The following is a 4,090-nucleotide window of genomic DNA, read 5'->3' on the forward strand; positions in this document are numbered from 1 at the left end:
ATATATAAAATTTATGAATATATTATACGTTAAATTTATTTGAACAATTATTCTCTAAAAATTAATTAAAATATCAACACCATTATTGAATTACATATTTTAAACTAAATATAATCACTTGAAAATTGACAATTATGGTATATATCAATTAAAATGAATTTTAATATATTATATGAGTGATATGTGTTTAAATGAATGAAATAAACAATAAATCCTCTTTTACTTTAACAAACTTAAGTTAAAAATTTTTATTTCAAATTAAATAAGATATAGTAAAAAAAAATTAAACACATATGGTATAATCATGGAAAGGCACACGCAAAAAAATTAAAGTTAAATAAGATGAAAGTTTTATTTTTAAAAATAAAAATTTAAAGCTTGAAAAGAAATCATATAAAAAGAAGTTAAATAAGATGGAGAGTATTTTTGTAATCACTTAATTTATTCTTAGAAATTATCTCATGCATATTATTTTGAATACAACAAACCAAACACTCAATAAAAAATAATTTCAATATAACTAATCCCAATATAATTTATCCCATCGTAACTAATTCCAGCCTAACTTATTTTCCAACCAAACGACCCTGTATTTACCACTCCCCGATGAAGTATAATCACATGCACATAACCTAAACCAAACATCATAATCAGAATCTTATTTTTTATGACTCCTGCGTCATTCGGGTCGACCGAGGTCACTCTTAGAGAAAGTTTGAAAGACGGGCAGCCCCCTAAATGACCAACTAAACGAAGAAATCAAAACGATAGCATTTTGGTGGCTTCATTTTAAAGCATGCAGAGCAAAAGTGTATGCACCCCAAGTCCATAAAATTACAACAAGACGATGTTGGAAAAAGAGTTAGTTTCCATAACACAATTTGGACTAGAAATGGGATGAACAATCGACAATAACGAACAACCCGATTCATGAAACAACAAACACTTAAAAATAAAAAAAAAACGAACTAGAAACAATCGTTGGATGAGAGAAAACAACACTTTCCTTATTTTTTGCAAACTAACGTGGTGATGATGGAGAAGAATAAAATGCGAACAACATCACAAACCCATGTGCATCAACCGTGCATTTGGAGAAAATTATCACATTACGAGCTCAATTCAAAGACAGTAAACAAAATACCTCAATCAATTCAAAATATCACCTATTCATATACCTAGATGCTTCTCAAAATAACTTCACAAGAGTGGGATTAGATTTTTGCCCGTTGAGGCAACAAAAGCGACAACGTTAAAAGAAATAACCTCAGAATAAAATTGCGTACTAAAAGAAGGGAGATGAAGGCGAGATAAAAATGGTCAGTTTTATACATATTTACTAACAAAAGTTGAAAAACAATTTCATAGTCCCGAACTCAACCGATGGATGATGAATATCAACATATTAGCGGACTTGAAACAAAGCCAAAATCACATATTCACATGTTTTTTCGAAAAATAAAGGGAGGATGATAAGGACAAGTGTTTACCTTATTTTGGGCAGCAAACTCGGCTTCGACGTCAGGATACTTTGGACGAAGAACTAAACTCGAAACTCCGAATCTGTATCGACAATTGAAATAAAAAAATAAAAAAACTTCTGGTTTTTCAACCCCCTTTTCTGTCTTTCCGAAACTTAATTCACAGATTTTTTCACTCTTCTTATTCTCAATTTCAAACCTGTTTCCAGCCCCTTTTCAACCTTTTTTTGTTTTCTTTTTTTTTCAATTTTGGCCTCCTTTCTTTGCCTTTCTCTCTATTTTTTCTCCAAAGTTAAGCCTCTTTTATACCTCTCTCGCTTCTTTCCTCTCGATTTATCTCTTTTTTTTTTCCTTTCTCACGGATCTGCAACCTTGTCCTCACATGAGAATGGAGAAGTCACCATTTATAGGCATAAATTCGGACATTAAGGTCCAAATGATTTTATTCTGTTGTATGAATTTGGGGCTTGCTTTTTTGGTGTTTTGTGGATTCACGAGTTGATGGGTGATGAGAAATAGAGATTCCCGCGTGGTAAGGGTGGCAGTCGACGGCAACTACAGAGGTCTTAGGGTTTCCATTTTTTTGGTGGTGATAGATGAGGGAGAGAGAATGGAGAAGAAGGAAAATGTTCTTGGTGAGTTTTTGGGTAATCTGAAAGGACCATACGCTGGTTTTCTTGGGAAAAACAAGATGCGTGCTTCTGTGTTTGACAGACGCGTTGGAGGCTATTAAGAGTGTTTGGGTAAGCTTATAATTTGATCAAAATGATATTTAAGTTATTTTTTGCTTTTGAAAGTGTTTGATAATTTTTATAATTGAAGTAACCATTCTTCAACTGTTTTTTTGGGGGTGGGGAAGTGGGCTTATAACTCATTAAAGTTGATTAATGTCCCTTATATTCGTCCCTTATTCTAAGTTTACCCCCTTCTAGTTCTAATTCTCCTTCCCTTATATTTGACATGCAAAAAATATATATATTTTGGGTAAATATATTTTTCATACATAAGTGATAATAAGTGATAAAATGAGTAAAAATAAATAAATGAATTATTCCTACGCATTATACTAGCTTTTGTACAAGATTTTTTGTTTTATGAAAATTAGCGAGACATTTCTTTCTTTTTCTTAGTACCACCAATGGAACCAGATTTTATGGCCTTACTTGTGGCTTGCGGTGCAATCAGTGATTGGATCTTCCTTGACTTGGTGCCTTCTTCTATAAAATCCCTCATCTTAACTAATTTTGCAAACTTTTAGCCCATCATTGACATCATCTTATCAAAATAAATGCCCTCTTGAGCTCGTATAAAAGACTTGGAAAGCTCACTTTCGTCTAGTGGAGGCTGGATCCTAGCAACCTCGGTCCTCCAACACCATGCATATTTCAGCCTCTCTGGTGACTTGCATGTTTCTAAATGCCCTCTTTAAACTTTCGAGTTAGGCTACTATCGATCCTTTTTTGCTTGATTAGATATCCATTCCTAATCCTGCATACCGATCCACCTCATATGGCACCTTAACAGTTATGGATATTGCGAAAGTAGGAGCTTTGGTAGCATGTACCAGTGGCACAGGTATCTAACAAGTGGCATGTGCCTTGGGTATGTACTGCATTTATGGATGGACTGGAACAGTAAAGTTTTGAGCAGGAAACGAATAACCAGGTGTAGTCCCGACAGTGGGTTGAATAGCAGGCAGGGCTTGAGCATGCAGTAGATTCGTTGGGTTAGCGAGGCTGGCCGGAGGTAATCTAACATTTGAACCCTGTAATTTAGTGAGAAATCTAGTTGTAGTAAGCTTGGTTAGGTCCCGCATTTGGCGTAGCTCTTCTTTCAAGACTTTGATTTCTTACGCCATGTTAACCATTTGCTCGTCATTCTGGGTGTTTGAAAGCCTTTGAGAGCTTTCGGTGTCATCCATCGGTATCATTGCAGCCTTATCATTGTCAGTAATTTTATCTTTAGATCGAAGGTTATATTGGTATTCCGCCAGTTTATCGGTCGACACAAATGAACTTTCTCTGTTTTGGGGAACTATAAAACAAAAAAAGAAATAAAAAGAAAAAGGAAACCATATTAATTTATGAGATACCAAAAATTTAGCAAGTATGTAACACATATATACGATAAGTTGGCGACACCCAAACGTGTTAGCCTCTTTTTGTCAGAGGTGGGCCTATGATGCAATCATGATTAATTGATCCAAAGTTTAAACTGTTTTTAGATTGAAGATCAATGTTCTTTGATTAATATTAGGGGGGAGTGTGAAGCCTCGAGTTACAAAGAGGGATAAGCCTTGAATTAGGGATTACATCATGGAAGACATATTATCGTAGAAATATTAGCAGAGATCATGCAAGAACTTTTAGGGAAAACAAAAAATGAAAGCCAAAAGTACAATCATCATGGTAGGTTGTACAAGACCTTTTAGAAATCAAAGGTAGCAAATAGATCCTATGGCTCGGTGGAGGGATCATCGTCATCATCATCCAGGTCAAAGTAGGGCCTCGGGTGGTACTCTGGGACCCATCCAACTACTGCCCCTGGTGATCTCTGTCCTCCTCGTCATCAACCCTATCGGTCCATACTCATCTTCCTCTATATCCTTT

The 4,090-nt window shown here is 35.0% G+C and overlaps 1 protein-coding gene across 9 annotated transcripts in view; it reads right to left on the reverse strand.

Moving 5' to 3' along the window:
* LOC107848426 overlaps positions 1-2,305 on the reverse strand; it is a 6,332-nt gene extending 4,027 nt beyond the window's left edge. For 3 of the 9 annotated variants that reach the window (XR_007047378.1, XM_047399733.1, XM_047399729.1), the window contains exon 1: positions 1,491-2,276. The gene's annotated coding sequence lies outside the window, so the exon portion shown is untranslated. Of the gene's footprint in view, positions 1-1,490 lie in introns of all 9 variants that reach the window. The other 6 variants (XM_047399732.1, XM_047399728.1, XR_007047379.1 and 3 more) reach the window with 5 other exon arrangements.
* Positions 2,306-4,090: the final 1,785 nt, after the last annotated feature.

Source organism: Capsicum annuum, chromosome 11 (genome assembly GCF_002878395.1).
Source record: "Capsicum annuum cultivar UCD-10X-F1 chromosome 11, UCD10Xv1.1, whole genome shotgun sequence".
NCBI lineage: Eukaryota > Viridiplantae > Streptophyta > Magnoliopsida > Solanales > Solanaceae > Capsicum > Capsicum annuum.